The sequence below is a fragment of the Poecilia formosa genome, unplaced genomic scaffold (assembly GCF_000485575.1).
Source record: "Poecilia formosa unplaced genomic scaffold, Poecilia_formosa-5.1.2 Scaffold29, whole genome shotgun sequence".
In the NCBI taxonomy this organism is placed as follows: domain Eukaryota; kingdom Metazoa; phylum Chordata; class Actinopteri; order Cyprinodontiformes; family Poeciliidae; genus Poecilia; species Poecilia formosa.
The window spans coordinates 646849-666772 of record NW_006799968.1 but is presented as its reverse complement, the minus strand read 5'-3'; the positions used below and the strand labels follow the sequence as shown (position 1 = coordinate 666772).

The following is a 19924-nucleotide window of genomic DNA, read 5'->3' as shown; positions in this document are numbered from 1 at the left end:
AAGCCATAAACATTTCACTCTGTAGACTGAGTGCTAAAACGTCCACCATCTTCTTTCCTTTAGTGATGTTTTTTTTTTTTTTTTTTTTTTTGCAGCTGCCTTTTACTTCAAACTTAAGAAAATCATTTCTTAAATTGACCTTTTTTTCTGGAGCTTTGTCTCTTCAGGAAAGACACATCGCTCTTCTTTTTAAAGGTTAGTCAGCGATAATGGCTCTCGGTTTTCCCTGAAAATGTCAGCGCTTTCTAACGAAAGGAACAGAAATTCAAATGAAAGCCATTAAACCAGGCAGCTCTTTGTTAGCACAATCCGTTCGCCCAGGCACAATCCCCCTCATACATCCGAGTCCATTTCACAGCCAGGTGTGGACGATTCCAGCTCCGGGTTGTTTCACAAACAAGGGCAGTTCGCCCCCTCACCCCCACTTCAACACTCCAGAGTGCATCCGAACACCATACCTGAAAGAGAAAAGGCATTTATGGAGCGTTATTAAGACTGAGTCAGGTGTAATTTGTCAAGCCTGGCATTTCGAATGAGTTTCACAGAGTAAGATAACGCCGCTTCCTGAGCCGTCTGTCCGTCTTACAGTAGGCTCCGTCTCTGTTAGGCTCCATCTTGTGAAGGCAGATGCTTCCCTATCATCCCAGCGGGGGGGCGCCTGCTCGGAGACGCCACGCTAACAAACCGAACGGCGTAAACACGAACTTCAAAATGAATCCTTAATGCCACGTGAATCCTGCCACGGTGCCCGGCTTTGAGTTACAGCCACTGAGTTTGTGTTTGAAGAGGCCAACCGGGGAGGCCCTTCCCTTCCACACTGTGTTTCGGCGGATAAATATTTAGAGGTTTTGTAAGAAGCCTGTTGACGCGTTAAAGTTTTAAACGCGCCGTGGTAGTTAGTAGGAGCAAGAATGACGAAGTAAGTATGCGCTTTGAAGCAGGGGCGTCCAAACGTTTTGTCACGTAGGCCAAAAAACGTCCAGTCAAAAGTATTGACAGGCCAAGAAAACAAAAAACAAAACAAAAAACCCACTTGAATTAAAAAATACAAAGTCCCTTTTTGTAGGAAAGGGGTGTTATTTAAAGTGGATTCAAAAATTTAAAAGGATTTTTCACGCTAAAATAAAGGCAACTAGTTTTCAGGTTCTTTTGACTATGTTTATTTAATTTATTTTTTTTATGTGCTTTCTAGCCACAATCAAGCAACTATGTTAACCTCTGTTGTTAAAAAAATCCTAAATATCAAATATGACTTAAAAGAAATTGTACTTTGTAATTTAACACCTTGAAATTTGGCCTCTGTCTCTTTAAAAACTCCTGCTCTTTCTCAAACTCCGCCTTCAGGATGTTGTCACAACATCTCCTTTCGATTAACCCTTTAAGAACGTTTTCACCAGCGTTGCACTGAGAAATAGCTTGTGTAATGAACTCGGGTGATTCACAGTACTTCCAGATGGTAGCTAATTGCTGCTGGCTAGTCTGCAGGAGCTGAAAATAAAAAGACTAATACTTTGTAGTATAAAACATTTTCCACTGAAAGACAATTATGTCGGTTCTAATTTTACCTCATTATAAAGAGTCTCCATCTGCATCAGGCATAAGTACTGAATGGGCCGCATATGTCATTGTTGCATTGAGATTTGAGGTTACACTTTGGACAGCCCTAGCTTTACAGAGTTATAGGAACACGTTAACACCATCATGAACTCTTTCCAGATGGAGCTGAGCTCTCTAATCCTCCCCTCTCTGAATGAATGGCATTCTTTCAACTATGATGAGCAACATTTAGATGGGGTGAAGTCACTTAAGGGGCTGTCTGGTCAACATATGCACCCTTTCTGAAATGAACATGCAGCTTCCCTCCAGTGTCCCCTCCAGGCTGTAGCTCTTGGGGTTAAGGGGCTTTCTCACTGCCAATTGGTCTGCTGTTTCTCTTTGTTGAACTGCCTCAGCCACTTTAAAAAGACTCCTCTTCTCTCAAACAACGCGGACTGCAGCAGCCTCAAACAGGAAGCAACACCCAATCTCAAAAAGCCCTGTTCAGAAAACACACTCAATTTACCCAACAAATAGGGCAGATGCAACTTTAAGTGTTTCATTTTGGTACCAGGTGGCCTGATGTTATTTGCCTCTTCTCTGGGCTCATCTCTCATTTGTGAGAGCAAAGCAGGAGCCAGTGGGCATAAAGGGCTTGTGTAATGCTTTACCCATCGTGGATGATCAGACACTTTTACCAGAGAGGTTATCGGGGAGCTAAGTGCACTCAAACGCAGCGCAACAGAAACAAACAATGAAGTGGGCAGCGCTGAGCTGTCCAACATGGAAATGAAATACAGCAATCTGTTCGGGGCAAACTGTCTGAAACCATCACAGAGCTGAGAGTATTCAGATTAAGATTTCATCTTCTGCCCCTAAAGTCCTATTTAACGTGAAGGAGGCAAAAACAGACGTTTTGCCTCATCTGATTAGTTTGTTACGTGACAAGGCCAACACAAGGTGGTGCTTACTGTGACATGGGAAGAAAGTACTACGCAGATTTTCTGACTGATTCAAAGAAACCAAATGAAAGTTTTGCAATAAAGGTTTTGCAGTGGCCTAATCAAAGTCAAGATTTGAATCTGACCATCCTATTGTGGCATGATGTAATGCCTCTTATTAAAGTGAGAAAATCCTCCAGTGTGACTGATTAACAATAATTCAGCAAAGAAGAGAGGGCAAAAATTCCTCTATGCACTTGAGGAAATAGTTTGATGGTAGTTGTTACAAAAAGAGACAAAAAAATCAGGTTTTTTACATTCAGAAGGACTTTCTTCTAATTTACTTAGTTTATCTTCATGTGATATAAGATTTTGTTGGAAAATCTGAAACAATTAATTATGAAAAAAACAAACAAAATACAAGCATTTTTAAGACAAAAAGTAGGTTTCCAGTAAATTTAAAAAACCTTTTACATATTTGTTGAAACTGTCACAACGTCGTAACATTATTACGTGAGCTATATAAGCTGCGAAGAGTTCCTCTGCCTTCACCCAGCGCTAACTACAAACGACCAATCAGAGCCAGGAGGAGAGTCTTAGCACTGTCAATCATCCGTTTCACCCTTCCTCTTGCTCTCTGCTACTGCCACAGCTTTTCTCTGTCAACAGATCCTGTTGTGAATGCTCAGGCTGGTTAGTGTAGCCACCATACCAGCTTGTGACAGTGGATAAGCAGTTCTCTTTTAACAGTGAGTTGTTCCTCCACCATTCCCACTCTTAGCGTCTTGAGTGAGAGCGTTAAGACCCTCGCCCTGGCTCTGATTGGTTGTTTCTGGTCGGGAGCTGTGCATTTGGTTTAGATGGAATAGTAGGTAATGGAGGAGGTGGAGGAGATTGATTTTTTCCACAGATTATCTGTCACGACATTGTGACATATCGTGACAGATAAATAACAAACATCTCAGAAACATATTCTTTACAAAAGTTACATACTGCAGCTTTAAGGATGATAATTTGGCCTCCAGACCTCAACCTAATCAAACATCAGAGCAATGTGCTGGACAAACTAATCCCTATGTTTTGGCACCAAAACATGTGGAAATTGAATATTATCGTGCAATTTCAAGCAGATGATAATAAAGTGATGCTCTACTGTGGTGCAGCAAGTGTAATTCTAAACTGTATATTTATTTCTGCATGTAATCTAGGAACCATATCAAGAATCAAACTTTCTTCCATTTCTTCCATTTGGTCCAAAACTTTCCTTTCACCCGAGAACTTCTTGAGCAAAAAGGAAATAACAAAAAAATAAAAATCCACGACCAACATTTTAATTTATTCTGCCCTGGTAGAGGAATGTTAAATACTTACAGTAACTCTATCTAGGTTAATGCTTGTCCCCCCTTAAACACCGTGAGTGCAGAACAGAACGCCAGCCTACCACAGCTGCATGCCACTGCAGCTCTGCATCACTGTGATTACAGCAGCTCAGCAGGAACCAAACATGCCACAGCAACATGTCCTGCAGAAAAATGATGCTTTAATTCCCCCATAGCACATTACAATGCATTACGCTGACATTCCTGCCTTTTCTCTCACAGTTATTTATTCGTGCCTTGTAATTAGGCCTGCCTGCCTGCACAAAAAAAGAAAAAAAAAAAAAAAGTCGATCTGTTTACTCCCGACGTTTCTCTCTCATTATGTCTGGAGTACATCCCCCAGAGAATCACTCTGCATGTAGCTGATGGAGCACAGAGGGAGCCAGGGCTGTTTTCCCCACTGATGGATTGTTCTTTTGTTCTTTTATGGAAACAGTCCTCGGTGTTTCGCTGTGGGTCTAAAGTCATGTAACTAAGGCATGGTCACGCAGTCACGAGCTTCAGATGCGTTTTGCTGTACGTCAGCAGCATAGATGGTAGCTAAGTTAGCAGTGAGAAAGTTTGATTTGTATTTGGTTTAATAAAACTGAGATTTATCTTTTTTTAATATATTTTGCTTAGAATCAGGCAGATTCTAAGTAAAGCTTTTCACTGAAAAGCTCAGCCGACACGCAGTTGCATCAGATGTTTGCTAGTTGCTGCTGCTAGTCTGAAGGAGCTGAGTGGGGGAGGGGCGCTCTGTGAGGGGGGAGGAGCAGGCATTTTGCTTGGCAGAATGGTTGCAGCGGGAGATTGAAGGATTTCTCAAACACGGATTGAAGAACCAAAGCAACACTCTGGGTATGTTTTTGATGAGGGAATAACTTTATAGCATTATGTAATGCTTAAAAAAAAGAATCTAATTTTATGTAACGTCTCCTTTAACAGATTACAATGATTTGCTGAAAGAAAATATAAAAGGAACAAATTTCCCACATTTTCCCACAACAGATCCAAATGGTGTCAATCTTCCCTTCCAGCAGCTCTATTCAATAACATAAAAAAAGAAAGAAAGAAAGAAAGAAAGAAACGAACGACGGCAACACGTAGATCTCCAACTGTCTGGCACAAACAGCCCTCGCTTGAAATCACACGTCTTGGAGCGGCGTTTCCTCACAGCTTGTCTCAGCAGGCTCCTTGTTAACAGGATAGCGCCTCCGAATCTGCTCCCGCAACACCTCCCAGCACGGGTCATTACTGCGGAGGGGACTGCTGGGGCCCAATCAGATCACGACACTAAAGCATTTCCTCCAATCAGTCACAGACACACGGGGGAATATGCAGCAAAGAATGGGCATTAAAAACAGAAAATGTATATCCTCAGCAACGACTGCCTTTAACGACTAAAAAAACTAACACTCCCCGCCCCTCGCCCCGCACACACACACAGAAGGCCTAGAGAGGGAGAGAGTGAGGTGGGGCTAAAGCGTCATTATCACACGGACTGCAGATGAGTAGATGCGGTGTGATGCTGCGAGCGAACCCCGGTCCATGTGTGACTGTGCAATTACAGCACATTTACAGCACCAGCTGCTGCACAAATCGAGACGCTCGAGCAACACGGTGTGACAGGCGCCGCCGGGAGACGGGAGCAGTCGCTGACTTTGGAAGTGAATACTCACACTTGAAGATGTTCTGAGAGAATATTAGCTTTCTGGCGCAGCTATAAAGGTTACAGGAATATGATACTAAAAAATAAATGTTGTAAATTTAAAGTTCTGGCTTTAAAAAAAAAAAAAAAAAAGATAACAGGTAGTGCCGATGTGTTAGGAAGTAAAGGAAACAGATTCAGAAAAGATGCGGTGTGAATTAGATAGGCAGTTATTTTCTACTTATCCAGAATTTTTATTTTTATTTTTTTTTAGAGGAAAAAAGGTTTTCTTCTTTTCCTAGAATATTCCGGTATTCTAGGAGAGTACCGCTCTGCTTACGTCTCTTTTTCTAAAATAAATGAAACAGGATTTTAATTTCTCAAACTGGGGGGGGGGAATCTTGTAATCCCTTAAAAAAAAACTTCAGTAGTTTAATAGTTTCCAAACTTGGGAGATTATTAGCAGTAAAATGCTCATTTAGTGAAGGGGAAAAACAAATGAATATTCATGTTTTACTTAAAAACCAAACTTGTCTCGTTTATTTTGTTTATTTTTGAATATGTAAAGCATTTTCTGTCGACTGCAGAAAATGATACCTAGATTACGTTAAATGTACTGCAGCACCGGATTAAAAGGATTTACAACATTAAAATTTTAACACTAGCGTCATCATATGGGTGTTGCACCATTATGTAATCCCAAACCAAGTTGTTCAAAACTACATCTAGTATTTTCTGCATTTTAACTGGACCGGGTGTAACTTACCTCTCTGCTCTGGAAAAATGAGAATATAATCTCCTTCTGCGTTTCTTGTAAAAACAAACAAACAACAACAAAAAAAACATTTTAATCCGTCATCCCTGAAAGCTGTTGGCCTCCATCTTAAGAAATACGTATGGAGAGATGCTAGCTTGCCTTGCTAATAGTGGTTAGCTTGCTAACCCGGCACAGAACGTAGCAAATCCTTCTTCGAAAAACAGAATACAGCAGTAAGTACAAATATAGCAAATTTCTGTTTGCAGGCTATTAAACTTAAGGAAGAGATTTTTACAGCCTCTATTTTTAATTCACCCTCCTCTGGGACTTGCTGGGCTCCCTTGAAGAAGAAGAAGAAAAACATTTCTCTGGCTGTAAAAAAAAAGTCACAAAAATGATGGAGCAATCTTAGTCAATTTCTCTGTGGAAAACATTCATAATTGAGGGATGTCAGTGGGTTTCGTCACACGCGCCGCTCCCTCCGAGTCTGTCCAGGATGTTTTAATTACACTTTTAAGGCAGGACTTTTCAGAAAATTGCCCGTCATCCCGTGCATCCTCTTTACATACTTAGCTGAAGATAAAAGCTTTGTAGAAAAAAAATATGTAGAACAAAATTGGATTAATGAAGTCATAGCAAATTGGAATAAAACGACCCAAACTGTGTTTAGCTGGACTTTGGTGTGAAGGGATGAATAATTGATTTGGTGGCAGCACAGATGAGAACATTACTATCACTTTGTGTCAGCACCAGATGTCAAAACGCGGCAGAGTCAACAGCTTATCTCCACTCTGGTCCTCCATGTGTTTTTAGGTGAATGCCAGAGCAGAATATTCTTCAACAGAGGGTTCCCTTTCTTGCTGTTCCACAGACGTCTTGATTACTCGTCTGCATTGACAGGAAATCAACTCACACTGCTCTCTGAACTCGGAGCACCTTACACAGTCTCTCTCTTGACATTGCTGCCACTCTGGGGAGGTTCTTTCAGAAGCCTTCCCTTCAGCTCTGACATTTCCTGCGACACTTGTCACCGCCAATTAAGCTCCTCGTGACCCAAAGACAGTAAAACTTGTCTCATGAAAAGTCTGGATGTGGAACACTTTTGTCGGAAGTCTCTGCAGTGAATAAGTCCTCTGGGAACTGCGCTATTACGTCTCTTCCATATTGGAGCGATCAGCACAAAAAGATGGGTCTCTAGGCTGCAAAATTTGCCCCACACGCCTGTGAAAAGCGACCGAAAGCATATGTATTTTTAAGACCATTTTGCTTATTCATGTTCCGCAAATGTTCAATAATTGAGGCGACTTTCAGGGAGGGTTCTAAACACGAGTTGTAAAGAGTGAGAATATCCTCCTTTAGCTCAGAAACAAAAAGAATAATTCAATATGCCAGCCTGATCTTAAAATGCCAGGCACTGCTGCTCTAAAATGCACGCTGGAGTTTAATATCTCAGTGGCAGAGGAGAAAGGACTGCTGCCACGCCGCATCGCCACTCTGGGGTGGATGGAGGGAAAGTGACAGCCCAGTTTATGGACTTTAAGTCACGATTTCCGGTTTTTAGTTCTTTAGAAAAAAGATCTAAGCGGCAGAGGAACCGCTGGTAGAACCGTGGAGACTCCACAACGGCTGCGATTTCATAGTCTAGCCATATCAATTACCTGCGTTTCTCATGATAATTTTTCTAATTTCCAACAGTCTGAATGGATGCCAACTTTTCGAACAAGCGACTCACTCCGGGACGTTGTGTACGTCAAAATTTTACTTTCTGCACCGAGTCTGTTTTAAGTGAGTGTTGACCTCCTTGCAATGAAGAGCAGCCACATAGGTGAGGGACAGAACTGCAGGGCTGGAGTACCACAAAAAGTAATTATTTTATTAAATGCCTAACAAGAGTTTACTTGTACCTAAGATAATCTTTTATACATATCACAAAACATGCACACAATTTAGTTAATTGATGCCATGCACATTATTTTCAATCAACTTTAATCAAAACACGAACCTTCGCTCCAAAGGGAATCATTCTGCCAAACAATAACTCATGCTACATTTATATTGTCAATCGTTATGCACTAGCTTTCAAAATACTAGCAATTGCTGACTGCAATGAAACAATATTGGTGTTTTTGGTTTTGCAGTAGTCAACACCTAAATTGAAAAATAAAAAAAATCTGTTTATCTTTTTATATTGGTAGTAGAAATAGCCTTAAAGCTGAACTATGTAGCTCTTATAAAAAAATGTTTTTTGTTAAAACCGTCGCTATTTCTTAACAGCGTAATCTGACACAGATAATCTGTGAAAAGATCGATCTCCTCCACCTGCTCCCCGAGCTACTATTGTCATCTGATGAAACGCACTGAGTCAAAAACAACCGGTCAGAACGAGGAGGAGGGTCTTAGCGCTGTCAATCAATCTCATGTACTCGGTGCTAAATGTGGAAACAAGTTACCATTACAGGAAAACAGTTTATTTACTGTCATTGGTGGCCATGCTAACTACACTAAACATTCACAATAAGATTCTTTATTTTATCTTTGTTTAAAGCAAAATGAATTGTTTATTTTGAACATAAAAAGAAAAGAAATAAAACAAGTAAAATAAAAAATAAAAAAAACAGAGTGTACTAAAGTCAAGCTGGAAAGAGTTTAGTGAATTTTACTCAATTGCTCTTTTCACTATAACATATTAAATACTAGCATTTACACGGTTTGTGCAGTATAGGAATTGAGAGTGTGCGTATTTTTCTCCTCTTGCATTTTGGCTTCATCTTTGTTTAATTAATACATTTTTAGCACATGATGTTTGGCGTTGAACTCATGGAATTAGATTCAAATGGTTTCAGGGTAAAAAACAGATCATTTAGACATTTAAAACCTAAAATTAACAAGAAGTGAACTTTCTTTTCATCGTCGCATCTAAATATTTCAACTAAGTCGAGTTACATTAAGACTGACGTAACTTAGCTGCATTTTTCAGCTTTAAAAAGTTGTTTGGCAATGCATTTTCTGGCAGTTTTGAGGTCTGAACGCACCAAGAGACTCACCACAGCTCTCTGAAGCAGCAGATTAATCAGTGCCAAAATTCCTGGAACCACACTTAAAAAGCAGAAAATATTAAAACATCTTCTAGGGAAATAGGAAAGTCATTACCATTTATGCCAAACCCTGTCACGGCTCTGTGAAGAGGCGCCCAGAAGCGGCTGGTAGGGGAGACGTAAAAAAATAAATAAATAAAAAATAAACGGGAAGAATGAAGAGCTGCTAACCACAGAGAATTCAAGAACACAAGCCAGGTTTATAAACTATTGCTAATTGGCAGGAAAAGAGAGGAGCGGTTAAAAAGCCAGAGGAGACATAGAAAAACAAAGTGGCGCAGTGAAAGTAGAGATGGACAGGATGTCTGGTTTCAGACGACTTTACAGCCGGAAAAGAGAAAACATGAAAAAAAAAAAAACTGAATAGATTGAGAACAAGCATCTACAAAGTCCAGAAATAAAATTTTATCGTCAGTGTCTGACCGTTTTAACTCTCACTCTCATAGATTTTGTGTACTCATGTGTTTTCTTTTATCTTATTTTGAAAAACAAATTACTGACTCTGGCTCTCGATTCCAACAAGCGCGTTTAATTAACTCACTGATTAATGTTTTTATTAATGTGGTTTGTTTTACCTTTTTACATATTTGTGTTACTATTATTGTATTTTTGATTTTGCTCACTGATTTATTTAATTCTTCAGCAGTTTGATCCAATTATTATAATTGACGTTGAAACTGATTGTGTATAGAGTGGTAGTCTTTAATAGTTCAAAAATGACCCATGCAAGTTATTAATGAGGCTGTTTACGATGAAGACACAACTCTGCTATCATGAAATTGTATGATGTGGTTCATTATAAAACTAATGCAAATAACGTTTAGGACCAAATGAAGTTTACTGTTAGTTCGGGTGCAAAGATTTTTTTTTTCCATGATGTGAATCCAAATATGATTTGCGACATGTTTGTAAAATTACAAAACAAACCAATAAACAGGTCTTTTGCTGTTGAGATTAAATATGAAATGGTGAAAGCATTTATGAGAATGTATTTCATTATGTTTTTCAAAAAACTGATAAGAAAATATTTGACAGTTAGAAATAGCTTCAAATTTTGTTGTGCTGTTTTGGTTTCAGATCATTTTCTTTCTTCTTATGTTTCTCTTTAGTGATTTAAATATAAGATGTGATATGTTTTGGGATTTTTTGTTTCATACTACTTTGTGAAGTGGCAACTTAGCAGTGGCGCAACTGCACATTATTCAGGTGGATGCGAAAACATAATCGGCGCGTCGCCCCCTCCAGACGGGGTTTTGGCGCCCCCTCTGGTGCTGCGCCCCTATGCGTAGCATACGCTGCATACCCACTTTTTGCGCCTCTGCAACTTAGTTCAATTTGATGTGGAGGACATGCATAAATATATATGAGGACATATCAGGGCCGTTATAGATAGAAAAAAAAGGAGTACAACTTTGACCTTTCACACTCAGAAATTCTCTAGACTTCCTTAAAAGTTCAGATTTTTTTCAAGAAACATTTAAAAATCCCGAAACTCAGACATTTCCAAGGTTTTTCTACAAAATTTCTGACTTTAATCTCAAAATTTTAGATTGTATTTTCAAAGAAATTTTCCACTTTTGAAACTCAGACACTTCCAGCTTTCTTCTAGAAAATTTCCAAGATTACCCTTAAAATTTCTGCTTTTTTCCTTGAAAAGTTTCCACTTTTGAAACTCAGACTCAGGTTTTTCTAGAAAATTTCTTAGATTTGTGGGGATTTGAATTTTCTGTGTCTGTTTCTAGGTTCTATTTTCTAGGTTCTGTTTGTTCTCTGTCTCTTGTTGGGACAAGAGACAGAGACATGGAGAGTCTCATCTTGTCTCTCCATGTCTGATCCTTGTGAGTCGTCACAATCGATCCGTTATGTCCTGTGTCGCCAGTTCTCATAAACGGTCTGTTAGTTTCTGTTGCTACCAGTGTGAGCCTAGCCTCTGTTTAGCTGTGCTGCCAGGTCCTGGACTGTCTGATCCTGTTTTCCATCATTAAATTTTCATTTATCCTACTACCTGGGTCCTCGGCGTTACTTCCTCACCGCACCCCTTCACCAAATCGTGACAAGATTAATCTCAACATTTTTTTTCTTCTTCTTGCAAATCTTCAACTTTTCAAGCTCAGAATTTCCCTTTTTTTCTGGAAAATTTCTGAGATTCTGAATTTTTGGAAGACTATCACTCATTTTCTTCTATGGGTAATGGCCGTCATACACCATCCTAAATATAAGCCTGGAGCTTTTTCTGCCTGAACCATTTCAGTCAAGTTGTTTAAATTGTTGCAGTGTTTGTCAAGTATGGATAACAAGTTAAGTTCTTTGATTAAAAAAAAAATCACTCAGTACTATATCATTAAAGTCTGTTTCAGAATTGGAAGAAGGCAGCACAAGAGTCCGAGCAATCTCAATGTGGTGACATATGGGGGAGGTGCACCTCAGGTTCCATCTGAACAGGTGGAAAAGCCAGGCTGTGGGGATCCTTGTGTCCAAAGGGTGGACTCCCACAGTGATCGGAGATGCCCCTTTTGGCACAGGCCCCCTCTCCCACCGCCTCAGGATGTGCCAGGAAAGTGGCAGGTTGCATGCCAGGGCGCAGAGCCATGCCTCTGACAACTGCCAGGTTGGCCAAGCGGGGGGCCCAGATTCAAAGAAGCAGCTGTGTGTTTGATCTGCCTCGGGGCAAAAAGGTTCCAAGGAACAACCTCATCATAATTTTATCATTAGCTATATCAATAATTAAACGTGAACTCAAGCAAACGCGTCGGGGAAAAAACTGCAGCTCGGGAAAAAACCCGCGTGGCATCGATCACAACGTCTGACGACCGAAAATCAGTTAATGAGTTTCCGTTGAGGAGCCGTTTACGTCTGAGGAAAAGGGCCCAGTCCAAACCCGGCTCCCACCAGCCGCTCATTCATCAATCATTAGTGGTTATTGCAGATTCAACACTCGGCAAGGACCGTCAGAAAGATGATTCATTACTACTGAGAGCTCTGATAAAGTCAGAGAAAAAACAAAACTAAACGGTGTAAATCTGGGGCCTGTTGTGACATCTCAGCAGAGCGTACAGAGGATGTGTCCGCCTCCCACGCATCAAACGTCATTTATTTATTTTTTTAACCTGATTTCAAATTGGTTCATCTAGAAGAGATTCATACTACTGACACGATCGTTTCACAAGATGAATTTTTGGTGCTATTATTGCAGAAACCATTTTTTAAATAAGTGTTGCTTTTTTAAGAAAGTACCAGAAAACGTAATTTGGACTTTAAATACCATGTGAAAAATCTGTCTTTTTGGAAAGGTTACGTGCAGTAATTTCAACTTTTTCTTGTAAAACCAAGTTACGGCAAAAAATGAAGCTTCAAAAAACATTTGCAACTTTTTGAAAAAGCTTCAGCGAAATCAGTCGTTTTAGACCTCAACAGTCACAAAAATACATCGCAACATCCTGGAAGGGACTGAAACCTAAAAACACCTGGAGCCGTAGATGCAGCAAAACAAAGTCTTGTAAGGTTTTGAATACAAATGAACAACCCACTTTTCAGGGTTCTTTTGTAAAACCATCCGAATGAAACACTCTTTCCTCCACTTCGTATGCACTACTTTGTGTTAGTCTAGCACATAAAATCCCAGAGACACACATTTACATTTACATTTGTGGTTGTGATGTGGCAACATGGGAAGAACTTCAAAGGACATGAACACCTTTACAAAGCAATGTGCTTCACATTCAAATGGAAAACGCCTCGTTTCCATCCTCATATCGAATGCTCATGTACGATAGGTTTCCTCACCTGGCATATTGCTGGTTATGGCAGATATATTGAAACACTCCTGCTCTTGGTGGTTCACTTAATAAAGAGCATTAGAAATAATTGAAGTGCTCCATTCTGCTCAGAAGGATCTTATTATTACTGGACACTCCTCATTAGTACACTGGAAGTCCGATAAATGTCCCTCGGTGTCCATGTTGTTCTTTTTTAAAAGTTAGAGGAAATTAAATGCACACAACGGTTTTGCAAAAGGTTTTCCTTCCTACTCTTCAAACTCGGAAGCTTTGCCTAAACGATTGTGCCTCTCACCGTCTTATTTCGCTTTAGTTATGTACATGAGTGTAAATATCTGATGGGTTTTTTGTTCGTGTTGACCTTAGTGAGCTGAGATGTGAAGTGGGGGGTCGGTTTTGCATTTGTCGATCCACTATTTTGTCAATATGTGCATATGTTCAATATTGCTGCATCACCTTTATATTCAGACCTTTAAATTCATACTGTTTTTGCTTCTGCATCCTCTCCGGGGCGTTTTGTCGCTCTGTGGTCTCCTGACGCAGTCCCAGATTTATTCAGAGACGTGTGTTCCCGAGGTGTCCTCATTCATCTTGTTGCGGCAGATAATTCTTTTAGGAGTCCGTTGTCACGAGGCCGACTGATTTCAGGACTATCGGACATCTCCGTGGCGATTCTTTCTCCGCGGGGCTGCGTGTGATTGGAATAGATTTTCTTTTGTATAAAGGATAGAAAGTAACCTTGAGCCCATCATTATAAACCCAGCACAACATCAGCAGAGCAAGAAATTTATCTTCCGAACAAGACAGCGCCGTCTTATCTACATTTGCTCGCGTTGTGTTTTATTCGTTTTTCCCTCCCCCTCACCGAGGCCAGATTACATTGATGAGGTGTGAGTAACATATGGATTACATTAAAAGCTTTAGAGATGTCTCCCTTGTGTGTGTGTGTGTGTGTGTGTTTTTTTTTAGGAAAATCTAAATCCTGGAAGATGTCTTTGTTCACATGAAAGACATGATGTGTGTAGAGCAAATATATTCACGGATTTCAAAAGAGACGCTGCTCATTTCTGGTGCGTTTACTGGTAAAAATAGAAGCGCAGCAATGTCTCTTTAATCTGCGTTCGGGGTGAGGAGAGTTACTGGCCATCAACATTAATCCTGCAGCAACAATGAGACACACTTCAGGGCTAAAAGCTTGAAGTTTGTGGAGAGGCTTCAGAGGCTTCCCCCAGCAGCGTGGAGAGGCTGGGAGTCGAGATCCAGGGAGAGAAAGAAGGGGTTGAAAGATAGACGCTGGAGACGTTTATTCTCTTACCTCTCATCTAAAGACAAGGGCGAGGATGAAGAAGGCACAGAGAGGCCACTTAGATATTTCTTTTGTCAAAAGAGGGGATTGCAGCATACCAGTTTGGATCTGGTGGATAAATGATGGACAAAGATCTTTATTGTGCTAGAAAAGCCAAAAAAAGAAAAAGAAAAAAAAAATCATAGCCAATTTGTTCAGGGATTTTTGGAAGAAGCTGCTCTCAGAGGTTCTGATCCCACTCTTGATGAAAGTGTTCTTGAGGGAAAATGGGAAATAAGCCCGCTCACATTTGGCAACTCACAGAACTCATTTCATACAAGCTCATGGTTTTGGAATTTCTTTTTTTTATTATTTTAAATTAGCATTTTGCTATTCAGCAAACTTCTAACAGATTTTCCAGTATTTCTTATTTTTATGTATGAAATTGTAGAACTGTTTGTAGCTTGTGTTTGTTTTATGAGACTAAAACAAACACAAACGGATAGAAATGTGCATTTTCCTAAATTCAATAAAACAATATTGTATGCTTCGATGCAGAACAAAGATGGCTGCACACTTTCTTTTCAAGGTAACCGTTGCTACCACAAGAAAACAAGCAGCGGTAACTCTGTTCATGATAGAGATGCATTTCTTCAACAGTTCCAGCTGTTTTTAATGTGCAGCTCTGAGGTCTGCAACCTTTTCAGCCATTTTCAGCTCAGTGCAGTTAAAAACAAACCTCATTTAGAGCCACACGTTACATGACCTTTACAATAAGTCAGCCCTTCAGTTTTGACGAGTATCTACTCTAGGCATCTAAAAAAATTGTATGCATTTCATTTCTGATCTCAAGTTTTTTTTAAAAAAACAAGACTTAAAATATTTGCAAAAAGAAGATTCATATTGTCTTCTACAATATGTTATTTCTGGAAAGTGATAAAAATACAGTTTTCAACCTAATAAAAAAATATATTTAAGTAAATGCAAAACTTGCATGTTGTTATTGTATCCATATTTGGAAAAATGTTTTTTTTTTTTTTATCACCTTAGTCGAAATCACAAAAAGCCGATGTAGAAGACCCAAAGGGTCACTTTGCACACCAACAGTATAGATCTGACATGCACCGAAAGACCCTCGCTCCACAGTTTTATTTAACAAATTAAACTTTTTGAAATAAATCAGCATTCACGTGATCGCCGATCAGCTGTTGCCATGAACGTTAAAGCATGAAAAAGTACAAAGACTCTCCCAAACCCTCCAGAAAAACAAACAACAAGAGCAGAGCTACAGCAGCGGAGAGCATATGATTATTAATGCATGAGGAAACCCATGGGGAAAACAAATACAAGCAGAGTGGTACGAAGATTAAAACATTTATAGAGTTAAAAGTGCACTGACGGATTATGTCGCTTTTATAATATTGGAATTATTATTGATTTACTGATGTTCAGAATCAGCTCAGCTCTTATCTTCTCTTTCGAGCCAGAAGGAACTATATCTCTGCCAGTTTTATTTTCTTCTCCGGGTTATGCTGATATTATCTGTATGAAGGGATCACTGGATGCTGTTACCATGGCGCAGTGAGCTTCTTCACAATCCTGACAAATCTTGCAGTAGGACATTAAACCTCTGCTCCTGCTGTTACAGCATCAGCCTCCTGAATTTCTCCTGTTTTCAGGTTTTTCTTCACTTTTCTCTTTTTGTTATGCTTACACAGAGTAGCGCTGTACTGGTGTGGAAATGTTCAATTAAAATGAACAATATTTTTAATTAAAGATGGAGTTGTTAAACTTTAAACATTGCAGTGGCTTGCAAAAACACGCACTATGTCACATTACATCAACCAGCCTCAGTGTATTTTACTGGGATTTCATGTGCTGGTCTAAAACAAAGAGGCAGATGATTGTAGAGATTAAAGAAACATAAAAACCTGACAGAAGTTATGGAAGTTTGTTGTAATGCTACAACTGTTCGTCTCCTGGGGGTTTTCACTGACCACACTGACATCTTATTATTTTTTTTATTTAGCCTCATTTATCCAGTAAAAGTGAGGGGAACGATGGTGCGCCATCATGTTTATGACTTGTGGGTTTTCGTGCCAGACTGTATGAACCGCAATGTTTGTTGCAGAGTGGAAGACGTTTTCTATACACAGAGCCACCCACATTAAGTCTCTTTAATTAGTCACACAAGGCACCGTTGTTAATCAGAATCCTGCTCGTCTCTCTCTAGTTGTTGCTCCATGTCGAGCGTCTTAAAGGTTCTGTTTGTTTTAAAGAGGCAGTATCATGCATTTTCCAGTCACGTTGTGCCATTTTACAGCACAACCATGTTAATGTTACCTGCAGTTGTTATAAAAATGCAGCACATTTGAAACGTAACTTTAAAAAAATTGACCTTGTGATTCAACGCCTTGAAATTGGGCCTCTGTCTCTTTAAGAAGCTCCTGCACTTTGTAAAACTCCGCCCTCAGGAAGTCATTACAACATGGCTCCTCTATTAACGTTTTTACCGGCGTTTCACTGAGAAGAAGCTCCTATGAGATACGCAGATCCACCAGGTTGTTGCTAATTGCTGCTGGCTAGTCTGAAGGAGCTGAGTGTGGGATGTCGGCTCTTTGAGGTAGATTCTCTGAAGCTTGGAAACTGCAGGGTTCACCCTCTAGGTCCACCCAGACGCTTTGCACACCTGAATGGTTGCCAGGGGAGATTAAAGGATTTCTCAAACATACAAAAAATAAATAAATAAATAAATAAAAAATCAAGGCAACACTGCAGATCTGGTTATGCTGAGGAAATAACAGTATAACAAGATGTAGAGCTCAAAAAAGTCAGTTTCACATAATACTGCCCCTATAAAGTCCAGCGACTCCGACGTGAATTCATCCAACTGATTCTGAAGCTGATGGTCCAACGGTCCGCTGCACGCGCCACTCTGTCTAGACATCCCTTCAACCCTCCCCTTTCCTTTCACTTTCATCTGTTTTTATTTTTTATTTCTTTAACTCATCTCAAAGCCGTGGTTCTCATGTGGTTCTCTTTTCAAACCTTTCCGCAGCGGCCCTCTGCGATTCCACTCAAAGTGTACGACCTCTTTGATTCTCGTCTTTCAAAGCGTCTCACTCGCCTGCGCTTTTCTCACCAAAACACTCTCCCCACCTCCTCTTCCTCTTCCGGGGGTCCGTCCTTCCACCCGTTTTTATCGAGACCTTCATCATCACCATCACCGAGCGATTCCTCAGACTCGCTCCCCACCTGCTGCATCCCGACGGCTCCCGGAGTCCTCTTATCTCAGCGCGCAGCCCTCCGCTGTGTTTCATGGGCCGACAGCTCAGTCTCACTCTTTATGTTTGCTTTGTATCTGTCTCACTCTGCAGTGAAAGCAGATGCCGACCGGTCAAAGCTGCGAGAAAGAGAGAGGAGAGCGGTCTAATTAAGCTCGACTCAGGCTATTTCAAGTAGCAGAAAAGGCAATTACGAAGGAAAGGAAGCAAGGAGAGGGAAAACAAAAGAAAAGAGACAGAACCCTTAACTACAAGCAGAACGCAAACGAGAGCAAAATGGTTGAAAAGAAGAAATGCACACATCAGTGACGTGCTTTCATCACTTTGCATTGTTAAAACACCCTGTAAGTGTTTAAGAGGCATCCAGCTGCTGCACTCTTTACAAGTTGGGTGAAAATGGTTCATTTAGCATTCAGTCCAGGGAGTGTCATTTGCTCCTGTTGACATCCCAGATGGTCAATGTTATGCCAAAGTAGACATGCAAAATATTAACCTAAGAGAATATGTTGGGTCTCTAAAGTCAGCATAAAAAAAAACTTAAGCAAACACACCCTGGCACCGTGTTTATAGGTCTTATTTATGTTTCACAATAAGGCATTTTACAAGACAAATAGGTCTGCTTCACACTGAATATTGCAACATTTTTTTTTCTTTTTACTCAATAATTGATTGAAGCTCACTTATTAAAAACAATTAGTCATCAGTGTTTGAATTTGTTGTCAGCTCTCCCAGATGTGTCCCAGAAGTCAAGGCTGGATCAACAGGTGCTCCAGTCTCAGATCCAAGTGGGTGAAATCATCTCATCTCCATATGGCTCACAGAAATGCAGAGCAGCTCTGTCATCTGTGCAAAACTGCTGTTTGTTCACATTGAAAGTAGTCTCTTTAGATTGTTTGGGCATCTGATCAGGATGACTCTGGAGGCGTTGTGTCCCACTGCCTCCCCAAAACCGAATCGAGGGTCTATGTATCCGGTTTGGTCTGGTAATGCCTGAGGATTAGCCTGGTCATTTCCATCCTACTCAGAACAAATCTCCTTCTGTTGTTCATCTGGTTTTTTCCTATTGAAAAATCAGATTTTTATTGTCACTGTACAGAAGTACAATGAATTTTGTGTCATTACAGCCCATCCACAGAACAAGAAAAGTCAACACACAACGTACAAGTTGGGTAGACAGGCCTATGAGGCTGCAGCCATCTAGGGAGGGACTGTCCTTCAGTGGCTCTGTACTTCTCTCTTTGCAGTGGAGGATGCTGTCGACAGCGCAGGCAATTTCTGATAAGCTTCATAGCATCAAACTGGCACATTACATATGTAACGAGTAAACATTAGTGACTAGGTAAAATTGAAGGTAGTCCACGACTCCTTGAGGCACTTGTTCCTAAAGTGCAGATGGTTTAGACCCTCTGTACAAAGTGAAGCATAGAACAATCTGAAGTTTTTGGAAAAGCTCCATTAGTGAAAAAACAGAACCAGTCATACAGGTTAAAACTAACTGGAGCCAGCTGGACATTGACTGAAAAAATAAAACCAAACCATCATCCTACTACTTCCTGTCATCTCCTTTGCCGTTTTTCAGCTGTTCATCACGCGACTCGTGATGTAAAAAGCAAAGAGGCAGATGATTGTAGAGATTAAAGAAACATAAAAACCTGGCAGAAGTTATAGAAGTTTGTTGTAATGCTACAACTTTTCGTCTCCTGGGGGTTTTCACTGACCACACTGACATCTTATTATTTTTTTATTTAGCCTTATTTATCCAGTAAAAGTGAGGGGAACGATGGTGCGCCATCATGTTTGTTTTCATAGTTGACAAACCATCTCATCCCCACAAAACTTAAGTTTTATTTCGAAATACCCGTGTTTCCACTAACAGTATTTATTTTCAGAATTTCAACTTTGCGCTATTTTGAGGTTAATAGAAACGCAGCTACCGTAAGACTGTTTCTATACTCTGAGAATCTCTTTCCACGCTAAAGCAAAGAATGCCTGAAAAACGACCCTCTTTTCCTTCGAGAAGGCAAAAAGCTGACCGCATCTTGAGTTGATATTCAAGAGCCGACACCCGATACCTGTGATGATGTGACGGAGCTCCAGTTTTCAAATATCACAGAAGAGCGCAAACAGAAAACGCCAGTCCGCTTCAAACGAAAAGCATATGGAAGCATTCAGTCTGTGTTTAGTGATATAACACACGACCAGCTACACGTCAGCCTGTTTTTAATTGACTGTGTCCTGGCC

General features: G+C 40.2%; 1 long non-coding RNA gene across 1 annotated transcript; it reads right to left on the bottom strand.

Moving 5' to 3' along the window:
* Nucleotides 1-149: 149 nt before the first annotated feature.
* LOC107835885 (uncharacterized) lies at nt 150-17134 on the bottom strand. The gene is made up of 3 exons (XR_001661724.1): nt 17047-17134; nt 6012-6015; nt 150-161 (listed from the first exon to the last, which is right to left on the bottom strand). It is a non-coding gene; the product is annotated as an uncharacterized LOC107835885 (long non-coding RNA).
* Nucleotides 17135-19924: the final 2790 nt, after the last annotated feature.